This window comes from Heloderma suspectum, chromosome 4 (assembly GCF_057233095.1).
Source record: "Heloderma suspectum isolate Gila_16-S chromosome 4, 16-S_ref, whole genome shotgun sequence".
Classification (NCBI taxonomy): Eukaryota; Metazoa; Chordata; class Lepidosauria; order Squamata; family Helodermatidae; genus Heloderma; species Heloderma suspectum.
In genome coordinates this window covers 284,069,810-284,089,303 of record NC_139461.1, presented here as the reverse complement: position 1 = coordinate 284,089,303, position 19,494 = coordinate 284,069,810, and the positions used below count along the sequence as shown (strand labels likewise).

The 19,494-nt window shown below is 44.2% G+C and overlaps 1 protein-coding gene and 1 long non-coding RNA gene across 3 annotated transcripts in view; one reads left to right on the top strand and one right to left on the bottom strand.

Annotated features, from left to right (window-relative positions):
* The window catches only part of SULF2 (sulfatase 2), a 475,361-nt gene that overhangs the window by 279,088 nt on the left and 176,779 nt on the right, over positions 1 to 19,494 (top strand). Inside the window, exon 1 of one of the 2 annotated variants that reach the window (XM_084854073.1) lies at positions 18,498 to 18,669. The exons of the other annotated variant lie outside the window; for it this stretch is intronic. The gene's annotated coding sequence lies outside the window, so the exon portion shown is untranslated. Of the gene's footprint in view, positions 1 to 18,497; positions 18,670 to 19,494 lie in introns of those variants that run through there. 2 annotated transcript variants of the gene reach the window in all.
* On the bottom strand, positions 9,387 to 19,189 carry LOC146348813 (uncharacterized). The gene is made up of 6 exons (XR_014790716.1): positions 19,049 to 19,189; positions 17,910 to 18,065; positions 12,425 to 12,605; positions 11,843 to 11,971; positions 10,520 to 10,589; positions 9,387 to 9,557 (listed from the first exon to the last, which is right to left on the bottom strand). It is a non-coding gene; the product is annotated as an uncharacterized LOC146348813 (long non-coding RNA).

Genomic DNA, 19,494 nt, shown 5'->3' with positions numbered 1-19,494 from the left:
AGAAGGTAAACCGGTGAGACTGAAAGAAAAGTAACTTGCCAAAAAAATCTAACTATAAGGCAAAGGTGGGGGCTGAGATCCAAAACACAAAGCTATTCTTCTGAACCCAAATAAAGATGGTCTGAAGGGTAGCACTTCACTTTGCAGCATGCCAGTCTCCCAGTTAAAAATATTTTAAAATATTCCTAAGGAAGGGCAGAGAGCCTTGTGGGTTCCAAGAGAGGTGCCCATGGGCACTGTGTTGAAGACCACAGAGTTAGGGGGTATGCACAAACACTCCCATAAGGATGTGGGAGAAATCTGCTCCATCACATTTTCTTTTGCAGACTTCTCCAATCCTTATCACCTGGAAATGGATGCAGTCAAGCCACACTTTTCATTCGGAAATGTGTACATTTCAGGACCTGCAATGTTTTCTGCAGAACAGGAAAAGCGTGACTGATAAAATGCACACATTTAAAAAGTAGGCAAAGAAAAATGCATACATTTCAAAAATGTCTGCAAATATGTTTTAGTCAATGTGTGGATGCATGCCAAAAATGGGTACAATTTAAAAAATGTGCACAAACATACAGCATTCTTGAAAAATAGGCTAAAAACCTGTTTTTGTGTGTGTGTGTGTGTTAAAAAAAATCTGCACAGAACCAGCATAGAACAGACTTGGAGGTGGAAATGGAGGAAATCTGTGAAAACAGGTCTGGCAGATCTGCCCATTCCTACACCCCAGAATACTCAATCTGTAGGCATCTTGACACAAATGTAGTTATCACTAGAAACCAGCATGGACTTGTCAAGAATAAGTCCTGCCAGGCTAATTTCATTTTTTGATTGGATAACTTCCTTAGTAGATTGTGGAAATGCTGTGAACATAATATATCTTGACTTTAGCAACATAGTATATCTTGACTTTAGCAATTTGACAAAGTACTCCATGGTATCCTGATCAGCAACTAGTTAACTGTGGGTTGGATGGGATTACTACTAGGTGGATCCACAGCTGGCTGGAGGACCATATTCAAAGAGTGCTTGTCAATGGTTCCTCATCAGACTGGAGGGAGGTATTGAGTGGGGTGCCCCAAGTCTTGGTCCTGGGTCCTGTACTCTTCAACATTTTTAGTAATGATTTAGAGGAAGGGGGGGGCTGCTTACAAGATTTGCAGATGGCACAAAATTGAGTGCAACAGCTAATACCTTAGAAGACAGAAACAACATTCAAAATGATCTTGATAGGTAGAAAATAACAATGCAATTTAACAGAGAAAAGTGCAAACTTCTTCATTTAGGAAAAAGAAATCAAAAGCACCAATATAAGATGGGGGATACCTGGCTTTGCAATAGTACATGTGAAAAGGATCTTGGAGTTGGAGTTGATCACAAGCTGAATATGGGTCAGCGGTGTGATGTGGCTGCAAAAAAGGCAAATGCAATTTGGTTGCATCAATAGAAGTATAGTTTCAAAACACAGGATCACTCTACCCTGTGCTGGTCAGACCTCACTTCAAATACTGTGTCCAGTTCCGGATACCACACTTTAAGAAGAATTTAGATAAATTGGAACAAATTTAGAGAAGGGCAACAAAGATTATCAGGGGACTAGAAACTAAGTCCTATGAGGAAAGATTGATTGAATTGGGTATGTTTAGCCTTAAGAAGAGAAGACTGAGGGGGAAGTGATAGCACTTTTCAAGTCCCTGAAGGGTTGTCACACAGAAGAGGGCAGCAACCTATTCTCTGTCCAAGACTCTAAGCCACAAAATAACAGCTTAAGTTACAGGAAGGCAGATTTTAGTTGAAACTCATAGGACATAGAAAACTGCCTTATACTGGGTCATACCATTTGTCCATCTAGCCCAGTATTGTTGACGTTGACTAGCAGTGGCTCCCCAGGGTTTCAGGCAGGACCCTTTCCTATCCCTGCCTAGAGATGCTGGGAACTTAACCTGGGACCTTCCACATGCAGAGCAGGTGCTCTACCACTTAGGGATGTCAGAGAATTCCGCCATGGATCTCGGTGAGGCCAAATGCCAGTGCATTCGGCCCCCCGAACTCCGTGGCGGAACGGCCTGCCACCCCCCCACCCCCCGCGGATTCCCCCTGGGACGAGACTTACCTGGGGCGGATGTTCCGGATGGCAGCGGCTCCAGCAGTGGCTTCAGTGGAGGCGGCTGGTCTTCCGACCGGCTGCTGCCGCCGCCACCGCCATTTGCAGTCTTCCCCCCCCCCCATTCGTGATAGGCTACGTAAAGACTTACGTAGCCTATCACGTCTGGGTTAAAAAAAAAAAACGTGTACGCAAATGGCGGCGGCTACAGCCGCCACCATTTGCGTTCCCTATTTTTGGTTATCTTAGTCTACGTAAATATTTACATAGACTAAGACAGTGAAAATAAAGGGGAACGCAAATAGCGTCCGCTACGCTATTTGCGTTCCCCCTTAGTTTCGCCGTCTTAGTCTATGTAAATATTTACGTAGACTAAGACAAACAAAAATAGGGAACGCCAATGGCGGTGGCTGTAGGCGCCGCCATTTGCATATGCATTTTTTTGTTTTGTTTTTTACCCAGATGTGATAGGCTACGTAAGCCTTTATGTAGCCTATCATGGCTGAATACAGGAATGCAAACGGTGGCGGCTACGGCTGCCACCATTTGCGTCCCTGCTAGCCAGCGGCCGGATGTCCGGCTGCTGGCAGAGCCGGCCAGCGGCTCTGCGGAATCCCCGCAGAGCGGACCCAGCCGGCCAGGATTCCGGGGGAAGGGACGGAGCGCCTCCCCCCACCAGCAGAACCCGGCAGAGCCAGGTAAGGGGGGTTTCGTACATCCCTACTACCACTGAGCCATGGCTCCCTCAGTAGGCGGCTTTAGGGAAGCTGTCCTTTCTCTTGTATTGCAGGCTTCCCCCCTTTTGCAATATGACAATAATACCAGCCTACCTAATAGGTGAAGGGTTACTCTAAACCCTGCCACCCCCAACATCCCCATCTTTGATAGAGACCTTTGTGTGTTCAGTGTGAGGGTCTTAAGCAAGTGTGTTCACATGAGAGCCCTTTGTCTCTTCCCTGCAAGTGGGCACCTGAGCATGTTTAGAATCTCGTTTCAGGTCTCTTATCTAGGACAGGGATATTGGGGGCAGGACATGCTTGCATAGTCCCACATCCCTGTTCATGCATGTTCTATCTAATGCATGCAAGGTCCTTTGACACATTGTATAAAATATTGGGTTGTATCCAGTGTTAGACCTCTTGAAATTAATGGGACTTAAGTTAGACTAACATTGGATACAACCCATTATTATTTTTACTAGGTGTTTGGGGATCAGGACGAGTTATTGTTTTGGGAGGCTCTTAACCGCTGTTTTGTGGATTTATTGGATAGCTTCTTCAGGGTGTCAGTGGTATAGATTCATTGCTTCTATTTTTATAGTCTGTTTTAATTAATTTTTTTGCTGACGATTATCTTTGTATATTGTTGTTCATCACTTATGGATGGTTAGGGGAAAAGTGGTTTAAAGACGTATTTGTAGGATTATCCAAATATGTGTTTCTCTTCCTGTAGCAAATTTAAAAGAAGGAAGGAAGGAAGGAAGGAAGGAAGGAAGGAAGGAAGGAAGGAAGGAAGGAAAGACAGACAGACAGACAGACAGACAGACAGACAGACAGACACAAAAGCCAACATTGGTGTCCAGACCCAGATGATAGTTCACTGTACTGCTGGTTTACAACTAGAAGTGCATAAAGAAGGAATCTGAAAATAAAGAGAGGAACAGGTTGTGTGAATTGTGTGAAAAGGTTGTATAGCAATCCCTGGGCAGGCAGCCCCGATATGGACTGCGGCACATGCGCTGATCCCTCAAATCTCTTGGTTAGCTGTTTGGAAATCTAGAAGTATTCCTGATAGTGTAGTCATGGGCTATTAAAGGGACAGTCCCTTAATACTACTAATGTAGAAATATATTTCAGTACTAATGTAAGCACTTAGTAATTTCATCAATTTCAGTCACAGTACATTTAAGGTCTGTGGCTGTTGCGCTCTTAAGAGTTATGTATACTGCTCTCATCCAAAACAGTTGCAAAGGTAAACCCATATAAAAATTCAAAGCCATCAAAAGCGGAATGAATTTCTTCAAGGACATGGTGACCTATACGAGGCTGGACAGCCATCTGTCAGGGATGCTCTGACTTGGATTCCTGCATTGAGCAGGGGGTTGGACTCGATGGCCTTGTAGGCCCCTTCCAACCCTACTGTTCTTTGATTCTATGATTCTATAAAACTGGGTCCCTTTGTGTCCGTCCCTGACAATAGATGATAATCTCAAGGAGAACTATGACAGAACAAGTATCTGCAAGAAGAAATCTGGTGTAGCATGGTTGTGGCAGTGGTGTAGATGCTGTACAGGTGCTTATCTAATTCAGAAAGAGCAATAAGAAGAGAGCCAGCTGTGAAATGATGGAAAATAGTCTGATTTAAAGCAGCTACTGAGTGTGGAATTTTCAAATGAGCAGTAGAACAAGTATTCGAAAAGGTAAGAATCTATATTTGGGATTTAAAACAAAGGGTCCTGTGGCACCTAAAGACTAACAAATTTATTGTGGAATCAGTTTCCAGGGCCCAGGGTCCGTTTCATCAGATTGGGATTGGCTGTATAAATACGTTGAACAAATCTCAAACCTAAGTATGTATAAATAAAATAAATGCGTATTCTTCCTGTTTACCCCTGCATTCACTTACCTCCCCTTCCTCTGTTGTCTCCCTTGTGTCAAACAAATTTTAGATTGTAAGCCCTTGGGGCAGGGACCTGTCGTCTTTTTCCTTATAAGGTACCATTCACACTAATGGTGCTATATATATTTCTTATTATTTAGTTTCAAAATGTCATCAATTGGAATAATAATGGTGGAATATTGAATTTGTTTCCTCCTAAAACAGAATAAATTTTAGAAGATGAATTTAGAAGATAAATTTACATTATTCTACTTCAGGGGAAAACCAATTCAACATTCCACCACTTTTATTCCTGCTAATGTTCACCCCTCAATGAGGTAAAAATTGACCCTGGGTGGTTTGACCATGAATAAAGAAGTTCTCTCCTTCACAGTTAAAGGATCCCGATTTAACAGTACATTCTCCTTATAGTACATTTTCATCACTCTACTTTAACTGTGATCTCCATAACTGAGCCACAGTCTTCCTTCATAGGGATAGAAAATCATTGACAAATGGTAATTTAGTGCAGTGTGTAAATGGAATCACTGGGTAAACTAGTCATCTGCTACAACCTGCTACATAGTGAGAATATATATATATATATATATCTCCATACTCAACAATTTTGAAATTCAAGGAGGTGGTCATGTCACTAGCTTATACAGTGGTTTACTTACACATCATAGTAAGATGCCACTTGGTTAAGTGGTTGTCTGAATTCAGAGTCTGCGTGTTGTAGTGATTTAAAGCATTGGACTATGGTTGGAGGAGTTCAGAGTTCAAATCCAACTCAGCACGAACCTTGAGCCAGTCACACACTTTCACCTAACCTACCTCGCAGGGTTGTGAGGATAGAAGGGGCAAAACCCACATCTATGTATGTCACTCTGAGTCCATTGGAAGAAGGATGGGGTACAAAGGTGGTTAGTAATAATCATAAATAATTAAATGGCAAAAGGTTACCTAGTCCAGCACCTGTCACTAACAACTTAAGGCAGGTTACTTTATACATGAGCATTTCCATTTCTATGCAAGTAAAATCCCCCTTTAGACCTTCTCCCTCAACACAGGAAGGTAAGGAACAGAGGCAACAGGATTGGTGGCGGTGTGGCTTGAGTGACTGCCCACATTCCCTCCCCCTTTAGTCCTTATGGGAACAGGCTGAACACTTGCATAGAATTCCTAGAGAGCAACAGTCAGGATACCAGAGTGATTAAGGTTTATCACATCTAAGTTGCTACATCTAATTCTTCCTGGAAGTGCTAATGTGACTCTCTGCAGTCTGTCATTGTGTGCGTACCTGCTCTCACACATGCACAGGTCAAGTAATGGCAGCAAGAAAATACAAAACATCCTTCTCACCAGAGTGTGAGGAGTTAAGAGTTGAATAAAGTATAGCATATGACTGAGGGTACTGCTTTGTGTAGCAGATTCATGAACTATGGTATGACCCTACTTAGCTAATGACATGATAAGAAAATGAAGAATACAGCTGTCCTTAATTATCCACACTTTCACCACCAAAAGTCTGGGAAGGGCTGCTGGTTGCTATGAACAAGTATACAAAATTCATCATGTGGGATGGATTGACAAAACTGCTGAGGCAAGCAATCGTGCTGAAATTAATTGTGTAATTATCATGATTGTGTGCAGAGTTTGGGTAATGATACATGCAAAAGATTATTTTAATTTGCATTTGTCTATACATACTCACAAATGTACATGTAGTTCTTTTCCTGAAGTTCTTTTCCTTTTTGTGTGCAGGAGGGATTGCATAGGGAAAGAATATGAGAATTAATCTGGATTAACAGAACACAGTTTTATATTCAGTAAATACCAAGCCACAGGTTTGCTTACTTGTTCTTGACAAAATCTAGGTTCCAGAGGGGTAGCCATATTCTTTAGTCATAACAAAAACAACAGAGAGACTTGTGGAATATTGAAGACTAACATATTTACTGTGCTATAAACACTTATATATAGGAAATCTCAGAAGGATGTTAGGCACAATCCTATGCATGTTTAGAGGGGGGAAAAAGGCCTACAACTCCCAGCATGCTTTTTTTCTGACTAAACATGCATAGGATTGCACACTAAGGGCTCAATCCTATGCAGATAGGTGGCCGCCTCCAAACTCAGAGGCGACCTCCTATCCAATGAACGGCAGGAGAAGCACGGAGGGGATTGTTCCCTCCAAGCTTCTCCTGTCCTGCATTTTCGGCTAGTCAGCCAATTGCAGCTGTCTAGCTGCGGGAGGGCTGAGCGGGGGAGGAGGTCACCGTACGACACATTGGATGTGTCATACAGGCATTTCTGCCTGCCCCAGAACTGCCCCATTTTGGCCACTCCGCTCTCCTCTTGAGAGCACGGAGCACGGGGCTTTTCTGTGTTGCCTGCAAGGCAGCGCAGAAGTGGGGGAAGGTCAGTTCCTGGAAAACCAGATATCCTATGGCTGTCTAGCCACTGACTAGCGGCCATAGGATTTCTCCCTAAGTGACTGAAGAAATACACCTCAGAAAATACAGGTGTGAAAAGGGTACAGGAGAAGATTGTGGACAACTTGTGCTGGTGATTACAGGTTGTCAGAAAGGAGTAACTGCATCTTACATGCCATGTACTTGACATGCTTTAGTTTCCTCACAGGAATTGCGGCAAATAAAATATGGGTTTAATCTGAGGCTCACCAGGCCTTTACCCTGGAACCCAAATTTAATATCAGAGCTGCAACCTGTAAGATATGCAGTAATAAAGAGTATGACTTTGTGTATGTACAGAGTGCCTTTTCCTGAGCACCAAGTAACCACAACCAGGCACGAGAAATCAAAGTTTGTTTGTCTGTTTTAAAGATTTATGCCCTGCCTTTCCATCTAAAGATCCTCAAGGCAATTTACAATTAAATACAAAGTTATGGTGTTGGAACATTTGAGGGAAATGCTGGGGGCAGATGATGATGATAACGCTTCTACCCTGCACTCTGGTGTTCCTGCCACCTATGCTGCTGTCTTTTGGGGTCTGTGGGCATTTCTACACCAGCCTAAAATCCTGCATTTAAAATGGGGCTTTCTGCTTCCATTTTAAATGCAGGATCACAACTGACTCCCTTTACATGTGCTTCCTTTTTCCCTCCCACCCCCTTATCTGAGTCTTCCATTATCTGTCATCGATCGCATGCCTCTTCTTGCAGCTTTAACTCTTTTGATGGAGGAAACAAGGGGGTAATTTGATAGCTCCTTATCTGTGATCTATTTAAAAACAGAACAAAGGGCATTTCGTGCAGGGGGGTCGTGGCCCGCAAACTTCCGCGAAGGAGCAATCTCAATCGCAGGATAAAAGCCCGGTGTGAAGGAGCCCTATGTCAAGTCCTAGGGAAATAACACCCCTCCAAACAAGCGTGTTGCCTGACAGCACCAGATATAACTGATTGGTAGAGAAAGTTTCTGGGGTATGGATGTGGATTCCGAGCAGGTCTGAATCTGCCAGCATCTTTCATTTTAGAAATTAAGCACCAAGCAAGGTGTGGAAATGGGTCTGGCACTGCAACTACTGACTAAGGAATCCCAGGACTGGGAAGGAGAATTAGAAGAGTGAATTTCCACACCTAGGATTTTTGAGAAGTTCTTGTCCATGCACAGTCCCCAAAAGCTGTGTTGCATAGGAAACTGTCCTGGTCTGATTCCTACCAAGGGATATAAACATGACATTCTAATTGGCTGTTAATTTTTTTTTCCCTGTGGAAGACATAACAGAATTGAAATATTACATTCACCAGTATACCTAACTGGTATTTAGAAGCAATGCACCAAGCCATTCATAACTTGATTTTTTTGTTTTAGTTTTTACCAAATATGCATGTATAAGAATATTCAAGGATTTCTCTGCCAAATTCACACTAACCTCCACAACTCACCCAATTGCTTAAAGCCTATACAAAATGCTCTTTTGTGCCATCTAGTGCCAAAGCAAAGAATTGCATGTTATTTTGCTGCTGTTAGCCATTTACAGTACACTCCTATAAATGTTTACTCAGAAGTAAGTCCCACTGAGTTCATTAAGACTTACTCCCTAGTAGTTGTGTATATGATTACAGCCTTAAGCTCTTAAACTGTGGCTGCAGCAGCATTCCTCTTTCCATTCCTCTTTTCTTTCTTTAGGCTTTTTTTGTCCTTGGACATTCCTATGCTGTTGTTTGCAATCCACACCACAAAAACTAACATCAGAAATGAATTGCTGTCTGACCCAAACTTCCATGTCGGACAGCAAGCTGAATTTCTTACTCACCAGATCAACTGGTTAGAAGGGCTCAGTGTGCTGTTCGAATCCTTCCTAACAAACAGTCCCCCAGTCAATTTCACCACCACACCACCCCCTCCCACAAAAAAGAATTATAGCCAAATGTGTCTGCTTATGAGTGAAATTGTCTAGACCACTGTTCCTCATCTGGATGCTTGAAATGGCAGACTCTACTGCCTGCAGTGAGCAGGTTCCTCTAAAACAACTCCAGGTGCTAATCCAAAAGCTGGCAAGCCTACTATTGAAGGATGCTTCTGGGATAATATGCAGATTTCATCTGCTGTTTCTAAGACATGTCAGTGCAGGCACACTTTTCTGCTGTAGGCCCACATTTTTTGGGAGTACCTGATAAAGGATATGACTGAGGATGTACAACGGGGAAAATGTTTGTTTTGCCATTTGTTGTTTATTATTATATTTGCTTCATTTTCCAGTTGTTGGAATTGCACTCATTCATGAGTTCATTAGTTTTTCCACTCATTGCAGTGGGAGATCCAAACAGTCTTCCTCTGACTGTCACTTCTGACATTTGCATGCATTCTACTAGCCATCAGCATCAAGCCTGCTGAATTTGAGACAAAGGGTCCCATTTTAGAGGCAGTTTAAAAGGTGCACAGATGCAACATAATTGCTATCTAAACTCAAGAGCTTTCCAATTTGTCAATATCACTGCTTTCTCTTCCACCCCTCTGTGTGACCTTTCAGTATTCAGAATTGAGTATACACAGAATTCTAGCGAATGCAGCCTTCACCCACCTGGTGCCCTCCAGTTGTATTGGACTAAAACTCCCAGCATCCCCCAGCCAGCATGGCTATTGCCCATGCTGGGTGGAGATGCTGAGAGTTGTAATGCAACACATCTGGAAGGCGCCAGGTTGAGGAAGGCTAAGTTAGTGTAAAGCAATGCCTGCCCTGAAAAAGCACCTAAAAACAAATGGACAAATTTTCATCAGCTTCATTGTCAATTTTTTCAAATTCCCCTTTGTTGATGTCTGTAACAATGAGTGGAGCTCATTCATTCACATTTCCATTCATTTTCAAAACAAATGCACACCCTTGGATATGACTGGCAGACAAGAGTCCTTGTGAAATTGTATTCATCATCATCATCTTTATCATCATCATGATTTCTTTGTATCCTGCATTTTCCTCCAAAAGAAAGCCCAAAGTGGCTAAGAGCGTAATCCTATGGGGATAGTTGGCCGCCTCCAAACTTGGAGGCGACTGACTATCCAATGCAGATCAGGCGGAACATGGAGGGGATCTCCTCCTCCATGCTCCGGCTGCCCTGCATTTGCGGCTAGATGGATGATTTTGGCTATCTAGCCAGAGCACCTTGGAGCAAGGGGGAGGAGGCTGGACGGTGCATAGGAAGTGTCGTAATGGTGCTTCCGCCCTCCTCAGCCCCAGGAACACTCCCTTTTCGGCTGCTCTGCACTGCTTTTCTGAATGTGGAGCCAGGGACAAACTGCGCCACTTACAAGGTGGCAGGGGCGGGGGAGGGGAGTCACTTTCCTGGGAACTGACCTTGGCGTGCTGGCTCCGAGCTCGGTTCACAGAAAACAAGAATGCTGTCTAGTGACCACAGGATTGTGCCCTAAGAACATCATACAGAATACAGTAGTATCAAATAAAATATCAAAAGACAGCAATATGAAAAATACTAAGAATACTACAGTAAACCTATAAACAAACTTTCAGTTCAGAATGTAAACATCAGGTCAGTTAATAAATACAAAATCATTAAATAGATTAAACAAACAAGGGGATAATAAAATACAACCCATATTTTTTACCAAAAATATACACTTATTATAATTACTTCAGCAGCCAGTATAGTAAACTGTTTGGATGTGCCATTAAAAAGAGATAACCCCCCCCCCCCTTAAACCAACAGGAAAAAAAACTAGGCACAACCAATTAATACAATAACTATACAAAATACAAGGAACTATCATATCCTGAAACCTACTCATGTCAAGCCTGCCTTCTCATCACAGGTTTAAATTGTGCTTCCAAAGTTAGGAGTTTCTAAGGCTGCAGTCCCAAGCACATTGTATGGGAATAAGTATCAATGAACTCAGTGTGACATCTTAGTAAACTTGCATAGGATTGGGTTATTAGTCTTTCCTATTCTTTGTTGAGTCTTTACCATTTTTCCTTCTAAGCTGTATGTAGATTTTAAGGAGGCTCCTCACCATAAAAAAAAAAAAGGAGGGGGGGAACTGGCTACCTCAGAGATTACTTTGTTGTATAAATCCTCCTTTATTTATTCAAATGGTCATTTCATCTGCATCTTCTGTATAGATTTGCGCTTGCTCTCGTTCAGCTACATTAATCATTTTAATACCCAGTTATACATTTATTAATCTAGCTTGCGTGCTTCCATTTCATTGCAGTAATAACATCTTGTATGTTAATCATTTCAGGGGTGTGTGTGACCGGACATTGTAGAAAGATAGATTACTGTGTGTTAAGCAGCTAGATGAGTTGTCATATTAATCAATATTATCTAAGTAATTTAATACCACTTTCACTGTGATTCCAGATTTCCCCAGCATCTTCACCATCTAATTATTACCAGCCAATAGTGTGCTGCTAAGCAACATATATGCATCGCTGTGAGTTATCACTAACTTTTATATTGAGGCATTTTAACTTTCAAAGTCAGACTCCTGCTACTGTGATATTTACAGCATGATCCTATGTGAGCAAACTCAGAAGTACTTAATTGAGTGGGTTCTATAGCCATATAAGTGTGTAGAGGACTGCAGCCATAGTATCAGCAGATGTTTAAATTCTATCATGTAATATTTCTTTGCAATTACGTAAATATTATACTGTTATTACCTCATATCTTTATCTATGCCTGCTTTCCCCGAAGTGGCATTCTCCAGATGTGAATTACAGTGCCCATTTTCTCTGGCCAGCAAAACCACCATTCTTGCTGAAGACGATAGGAGTTGTAGCCCAAGGCATCTGGAGGTTGGAAAAGGCTGATCTATGGAGCAGAATAGCTAAAACATTCCTGTTAAGATTTATTGTTGAAATGGCATGGAAGGTTTTGTTTTTATTTTTCTTATTGGCTGAGGTTGTGTGTTATATTTTCATACCCCATGACCAATATAATTAGCATTCCCGCGGATACTTCAGCCTCATTCTAAATACGATAGGATCTGTCAGTTGTATTTGCTGGCTGCTTATTGTTTTTATTGTAATGTAGTTGTTTGATTGTTTTCATGGTATGTTGTATGGCAATTTCGATCGTATTCTTGCATGCTGCTATGGTGCCTGCAAAGATGAATGGTGGTTTGAAAGTATTTCAGATAAATAATAAATAAATTCTGTACACTGACAATGAAACAAGATTCAGTTGATAGGATGAGCCTATAGTCAGTCTGAAGCACAATGTAGGATCAAGGCACAACAAACCTGAATGGGCCATAGTTCAGTGGGAGAGCATATGCAGAAGGACCAGGCGCAATCTGTAGCATCTCCAGTGAAAAGGATCAGAGCAGGACTGAATAAAGACCTTTGCTTGGAAAATGAAGATGATCATGCAGGCAGAGCTACTCCCCCGTGAGGAAAGTTTACAGCATCTGGGACTGTTTAGCTGAGAAAAAAAGGTGAGTAAGAAGAGACACTATACAGGTGTACAAAATTATGCATGGTGTGGAGGAAGTGGAGACATTTTTCTCCCCCATAATACTAGAACCTGGGGTCATCCCATGAAGCTTATTATCAGGACAGATAAAAGGAAGTCCTTCTTCACACAGTGCATAGTTAAACTATGGAATTTGCTACCACAAAACGTAGTGAAGGCCACCAAACTGGACAGCTTAGGACAAATTCATGGAAGATAAGGCTATCAGTGTTACTAGTCCTGATGGCTATCTGCTCCCTCTAGTATTAGAGGCAGTATACCTATGTATACCACTTGCTGGGGAACATGACTGGGAGGGTGCTATTGCATTCATGTCCTGTGGGTTTCCGCCGGTCAGCAGCTTGGCCACTGCGTAAACAGAATGCGGGATGAGATGGACCCTTGGTCTGATCTAGCATGGCTCCTCTTAACCACCATTAGAGTAGCAGGACTACACTAGATGGTCTTACTTAGTAAAAGGCAGCTTCATAATGGGTTTAAACTTATTTTCCCCATTCTTGATTGCCGAACCTTTGATTTATTATACATGCTCAGACTTCCGATTCTCATTTGATTCTACAACTTAAACTTTATTTATTTTGTTTCTGTTGTTCTCTCTTTCATGTGTGGTGCAAAAACAAACAAGATGATTTGGCAGGTCTTCAAATAATCCTTACAAGCATGCACAGATAGATAGACAGATATTTAAATGTATTATATACAGGGAGCTTGAATGTGAAGAAAAGCTCTCATAATTAACTTGATTGTGCAGCTAGTGAAGGTTTTGAAAGGAAAACACTTCAGGAAAAAATTAAGTATTTTCACACTGTGCTGTCTTCTTTCCCACTTGTTGCCTTGCCCTAACTTATTTGTGTATGTGCATCACACCTTGAACTTGTATTTGCTGCACCACAACAATTCACCACTTGGTCGGCATATACCACCACACTACCACATATTTGCCAGAGTAAGCAAGATGTGTTAAGTTGCAAGGGGTGCCAGTGATAAAGCGATTGCACCACTTGATTGTGAACACAACTCAGTGATGCCTATGGCTGAGCCTATATGCTCTTCCCTCAGTGGAGTGTAACATGTTAGCATGTTTTCAGAATTCACTGGAAATACAGTGTCTGCATGTCAATTTGTGTGTGCATAGAAGCAACATGCCAATATAGAGCGATTGTGTCTTCCTATAACTTTCGTATAACTTTGTTTTTGAAAAGTATGTTTCTCATGGACTTCAGATATTCTTTTAAAAAGTTATTAAGTAAAAATATAGATTCAAGCTACTAATGTAGTGTTACTAAGTTCTGACAAAATGGTACCAGAGTGAACTAGTTTTGAAAACCCACTTTCCATGGCTCTTTGAAACAGTGCCAGCAAGTCAGCTAGGCCTTCTCACTTCAGTGGGAAGCCCTATTTACTTTGCAGGCTTGTTACCAACCAGGGGGTACATTATCCCTTTAATGCACTTGTATAACTTCCATTAACATTGATTGGAATTGCATGTACTGGCTGAGAAAATCTGTACCTTTTGTTAGAATGCAAGTTTCATTGTGACAAGTTTCATTAGTGATTATGTCATTCTATTTTAAGTTCTTTTGCTTACTGCTGGATGCTTGCTTTGTTTGTCTGTCTGTTTTTTAATTATTTTATTTATTTATTTATTTATTTCTATACCACCCAATAGCCGAAGCTCTCTGGGTGGTTCACAAAAATTAAAACCAAACAGCACACAATAAAACAATTTAAAATATAGAGAACATTAAAACCACAATATAACAATACAACCACAATAAAACCTAGCAGCAGTGCAAGAGTTTAAAATACAGATTTAAAACAGCAAAGCTAAAAGTTTAGAAAGCTAAAATGCCTGGGAAAATAAAAAGGTCTTCACCTGGCGCCGAAATGAATACAATGTAGGCGCCAGGCGAACCTCACTAGGGAGCTCATTCCAGAGCCGGGGTGCCACAGCAGAAAAAGCCCTCCTCCTAGTAGCCACCCACCTCACTTCCTTTGGCAGGGGCTCATGGAAAAGGGCCGCTGATGATGATCTTAAGGTCTGGACAGGCACATATGGGAGGAGGCGATCCTTCAGGTAACCTGGCCCCAAGCCGTTAAGGGCTTTAAATGTTAATACCAGCGCTTTGAATTGGGCCTGGAAATGGACTGGCAGCCAGTGCAGCTGAAAAAGTACTGGCGTAATATGAGCTCGCAGGCCAGTCCCTGTTAACAATCTTGCTGCCCTATTTTGGACCAGCTGAAGTTTCCGGACCATTTTCAAAGGTAGCCCCACGTATAACGCATTGCAGTAATCCAGACGAGAAGTCATCAGAGCATGGATCACTGTAGCTAGGCTATCTCTGTCCAGATAAGGGCGTAGTTGGTATACCAGCCTAAGCTGATAGAAAGTGCTCCGTGCCACTGAGTTCACCTGTGCCTCAAGTGACAGTTCTGGATCCAAGAGCACCCCCAAACTACGAACCTGATCCTTTAGGGGGAGTGCAACCCCCTCCAGAACAGGTTGAATATCACCTAACCGGGCAGACGAACCACCCACTAACATTACCTCTGTCTTGTCAGGATTGAGTTTCAGTTTATTGGCCCTCATCCAGTCCATTACCGTGCCTAGGCACTGATTCAGAACAGCCACTGCCTCACCTGGTTTTGATGAGAAGGAGAGGTAGAGCTGGGTGTCATCCGCATATTGATGGCACCTCAGCCCACACCTCCGGATAACCTCCCCCAGCGGTTTCATGTAGATGTTAAACAGCATAGGGGATAAAATAGAGCCCTGTGGAACCCCATGGCACAATTGCCATGGCACAGAGCAATAATCCCCCAGCACCACCTTCTGGAATCGGCCATCCAAGTAGGAGCAGAACCACTGTAGTGCAGTGCCTCCAACTCCCAACCCAGACAACCTATCCAGAAGGATACCATGGTCGATGGTATCGAAAGCTGCTGAGAGGTCCAGGAGAATCAACAGGGTCGCACTCCCCATGTCCCTCTCCTGGCAGAGGTCATCCCACAGGGTGACCAAGGCAGTTTCCGTTCCAAAACCAGGCCTGAAGCCCGACTGAAATGGATTTAGATAATCCGTTTCATTCAACAGTGCCTGGAGCTGTCCTACAACCACCCGCTCAAGCACCTTGCCCAGGAAGGGGATGTTGGCCACTGGCCTATAATTGTTAACATCCTCTGGGTCCAGGTTAGGCTTTTTCAGGAGTGGTCTAATTACCGCCTCTTTTAAAGCGGCAGGCACCACTCCCTCTCTCAAGGAGGAATTTACAACCTCCTGGACCCATTAATTAAACAGAAATTCAGCATTTAAGAGCACTTTCCTATATTACGATAAGTTCACTTTCATGGTATGAATGGAAAAGGCAAATAATCAGGTAGTGCAACCCTTTTGCCCAAAGGCAGAACCATTCATCATCAACACTATCTTTCCCCCCTCTCAAATATCAATAGATATATTTTGGGAGAGGTACATGCAGTGGTCATAGTTATGAAGGCATACAGATTTTGTTTCTTGCTGCTACCATTTTCCTGTGTTTTTAGGCAAATTTGTTGCAGCAATGGTGTTTGATTCCAAAAACTGAAAAATAATATTTTACTATCCCCTTGTGGGCCATTTTCACATGGCATTAACTTGGGTTTTGCTTTTCTCATGTCTGTAATTTGGCTGTAAAACCCTACATGGTCTAGACTGTACAATTTTAAAACTCTCTTCCATTTTGTCCTACTTCAACAACATACTTATTGTGCACACACATCAGTTCCTCCTTCTGCATTTTCACCATTGTAACAACTCATAAGTGGAAAAGCCCTGTGTGTATTATGAGGCTTTATAAACTACTCAGTTTGTCCATAAACCAGTCTTGCCCCACCTGGTGCCCTCCTGATCTGTTGAACTACAATACCCATCATCTCAACCAATGGCCATGCTGGCTGGGAATGATGGGAGTTGTAGTCTAACACATCTGTAGTCCAACATTCTAGGTTGACAAAGGCTGCAAACTACTGTGTGCAAAATACCATAATAAACCCTGGGGGCAGGGGGTGGGGGAAGGATTAAGATGTTTTATTTTGTCCAAAAAGCTTATCAAGCAAGTTATGAGTTACATAGGAAGGAGGAACTAACCCACAAATTATGCAGAGTTACAGTCTGTATATATCAGTTAATCTTTTCCCAAAAATTATATTTTATTTTGTAAATAAACACTTTAAACAACAGATAAGCATATTATCTCCATTAGTATTGCCTATATGATTTTTTAACCTTTAGAAACACCATCTATCATCTGACTAGGCACATCCTATGCAAATTACACTGGCTTTTTAATTATTTCCTTTCCATCCATTGCCTATTTAAACAAAACCCTGCAACACCCTTGCACAGTACGTATGTCATTCTTATTCCTGGGTGTAATCCAGCCAAAAGTAACCATTTAACAACCTGTTTGCAATGAGATATTTGAGTATATGCTGAACACGCGATGAAACATACTCAAAACTTTGGCTGGACAAAGCCCCATTAAATATATTTCCTGATAAAGGAACCTTGGAAATGCTGTCATGCACCATTTTAGATCTTCCTGCTCTACTGTTGTATGTTTATGTTGCTAGGGCCCAGAGGCACCACTCAGGATCAGGTCCAGTCTTGTATTTTTGCATATCTCTACTGAGAGGAGCTTATTCTCAAGCCTTATTATGCTCAAGCCAGGTACCACATCTGGAAACACCATGAAGCCTATTCCCCCCCCCCAAGTGTCTCTTCCTTAACTACCATCACAGATCTAGCCTTCCAACAACAGAGAAACCAGATGATTGACAATACAATCATTTGCAGCCTCTCTCTCTCTCTCTCTCTCTCTTACACACACACACACTCTTTAGGGCGCATTAAAAATACTAGGAAGGACCAAGTTACACATATGAGTTGTTTCTTCATATCTCATTACAGATCTTCCAGCAAAAGGAGGGGATGCTGTCTTTTCTTGTCCTCAAGGAAAGACTAATGATACTCAAGACGCTTTCTCTTACAGCAACCCTTTATTTTGTCCCTCATGTAGGAATGTCAAATAAAGATGTGCTGGGAGGGGGGGTTGTCTTGTCCATCAGCCGCAGGGGTGGGGGGAGGACTTTGTTTGCGGTGGAGTGAATTCGTGTGTGTGTGAGAGAGAGAGAGAGAGAGATTCCTCTTTAGAAATAAGTTTACAGGGCAATGCGTTTCTGAGCCACTTGCGGTGTTTGGTTTACACTACCAACCGTGGATAAGGTGAAGCGCTGGATGGCAAAGGCTTCCCGCCGCTGCCTCTGCTGCTTTACTTGGACTTTGAACAAATGCCGGGGGGCCGGTGGAACAGGTTTCCACCCCCTCTGAGCCGCTTGGGGATTGCGTCAAGGATGGGGAGGAGGATCCTCCTGGAAATAAATTAACTTTAAAAAAAAAACACGCCGCCCCACACACACGTCTCCCCTTCTCTCTCCCTTTCCCCTCCCCGCTCCTCCCTCCCCGCTCCGTTTTGAAATGGGACCCAGCCGCTGCCTTTTGCCGGGGCTTAATCGCCGTCTGCCCAGCGCTGCTCCGCACCGGCGGCAGCAGCAGGAGCTGGAAGAGGCAGAGCGCCTCGCTCCTTGCCGGAGCAAGGATGGTCTTGGCTCCCCGTCTGGCGTTTAAACCGCGCTGCGTGGCGCAGCCGGCAGAATAGCCGCGGGGAAAGAGAAACCTCCTCGACTCGACAGGGCAGAGCGCACCGGCCGCCGTGGGGCGCGCGGGACCCGAGCGAGCCAAGCCAGGAGGGCGAACGCAGAGGGGCGGGCGGGCGGGCGAGCGCGCCCCCCCCCTCGCTCTCCTCCCCGGCGGGGACGCGGCGCGCCGGTGGCCTGCGGCTGGGCCGCGGAGGATGCGATGCCGGGGCGTCCGGCCGAGCTCGGCGGCGGCCGCGAAGGCGCGCTGCTCGTAAGGCGGAGGGTCTCGGGGGCATGTTTCCGCCGTCGCTGCTGCTGCGCCTTCGGCAACGGCCAGGTGAGTTTAGCTGCCCGGCGGGCAAAGGGGAAGGCGGGTGACCGGCGGGCGGGCTGGGGGCGAGCCCAGGGAGCCCCTGACGGGAGAGGCGAGCAGGCACTTGCGCCGGAGAGGCTGCGGGGCGCCGCCCAGGAGCGCCCCGGAGACCCCCGCGGCGGCGGCGCCGCCCTTGCTCCAGACGCCCGAGCGGGTTGAGCGGCGGCCGCCTCCTTCCGCTCGGAGGCGGCGCAAGTTGCGACTCCCCCAGGGGAGCAAAGGGACGCCGGCCGCCCCCCCCCCCCGTCCCCGGCATTGCGGGCCTGTGTCCCAGCACAGCAGAGCCGGGAGGCCGGACCCACCGGGGCGGCCGAGCGGGTTTCCATCTGTCTCAGAGTCTCACCAGGGAATGACGGTCTCCAACTTTGTCGGTCTTTGGGGGAGCTGAGGCTCGGCTGGATGCAGACGGACAGGAGCCGCTTGCAAAACAACAGCTGCTGACGCCTCAGCGCTCCGCTCAGCGCCGTGTGCGGCAGCCTCCGCCGGGGAGCGGGGGGGATCCGCTGGCTTTTTGAGTAGAGGGTGGTTTGTCTTTCTGATTTGCCTGCTTAAGGCAGTGCCTTGCTGCTGATTGACACGTGGATGCTCATCATTTGATGGCTTGTCGCTTGATGATGCCTAACGGAACGTGTGAACTTTTCCCACTGAAATGAAAATGTGCCTAAGTTGGCAGCGGTAGATAGGAAGAGTTCGGATGGCTCATTCGCACGTGCGCTTCCTTCCTCATGAGTCTCATGTAAGTCGCTGGTCAACCAGTGACAAAAGCGGATCCATGTCCTTAGCCCCACT